Consider the following 1,013-nt stretch of genomic DNA (forward strand, 5'->3'; position numbering starts at 1 on the left):
GCCGCCTCGGTTGCTGCGTCCCCCGGAGTCCACCTGGTGATGTTGGGGACCCCGGGGTCTCACGCCGGGCGCCTCCCCTCCCCCGTCCTCCCCGCGACGTCGTGTCCGCACGCGGCCCCCTCGCAAAGGCAGCTCTGAGCGGCGGCCGGGCGGGGCGACTGGTGCCGGCGCTCGTGGACCTGGCGGGCCTCGGGGCGGGACCTGTCCCGCCGAACTCTCGGTCTTTCCTGTGGGGCTCTTTGTTTGAGAAAGCGGGTAGGGAATGGCTTTAGGGGACAATTCCTTAAGAGAGCGGGAGACACGGTAAAAGCAAAGACAGGGGACTTCCTAGAGATCAAGCCAGGGGGCTAACTCTTGTCAGAGGATCCTTTTTAAAGAAAGTTGGACCTACGGTTCCCTGGTGGTCTAGTGGCTAGGATTCGGCGCTTTCACCGCCGCGGCCCGGGTTCGATTCCCGGTCGGGGAATGGGTTGTTTGTGAGCCCTGAGCTCTGTGTGTTTTGCTGTGGTTTGGTTTGTTTTTCCCTTTCCCAAGACTGGAGGGAAAATAGAGTTAACTATTTATTGAGGATACATTCCAGATAGTAGAACTGCTGGGTGAAATGGAGTGTGAATTTCAAACTCTCCTATACACTACTCACCAACTTATAAGCACCAATTAATTGCCCCAACCTGTATGAGACGTCATTCCCCCCCACACATTTAAAACTAACACTATAAATTATCAGTCTTTTAAATATAATCTCAAACTTTATTTACCACCAGTCAACCTCTTCATAGTTAATTTTCCCATAGACTTTGAGTCCACAAGGGACAAATAAACTGGAAGAACTGCCTAGTATCTCCGCGATCTTGAACTGAAGACTCCATGTTCTGCTCTGGTGTTCACCTTTTCTTCCACGTAAGATTAGTTGCAGTAAAAATGTAAGCCTGGCCTTTTTGCTTGCAGTGGTCTCCCCAATTCTAAATTTTGTGGATATGGAGCTGTTGCTTGAATAGTTTCATGGGCATACT

The 1,013-nt window shown here is 51.3% G+C and overlaps 1 non-coding gene across 1 annotated transcript; it reads left to right on the plus strand.

The window, feature by feature from the left end:
• Positions 1 to 394: 394 nt before the first annotated feature.
• TRNAE-UUC lies at positions 395 to 466 on the plus strand. Its single transcript has one exon. It is a non-coding gene; the product is annotated as a tRNA-Glu (tRNA).
• Positions 467 to 1,013: the final 547 nt, after the last annotated feature.

Source organism: Neomonachus schauinslandi, chromosome 4 (assembly GCF_002201575.2).
Source record: "Neomonachus schauinslandi chromosome 4, ASM220157v2, whole genome shotgun sequence".
In the NCBI taxonomy this organism is placed as follows: domain Eukaryota; kingdom Metazoa; phylum Chordata; class Mammalia; order Carnivora; family Phocidae; genus Neomonachus; species Neomonachus schauinslandi.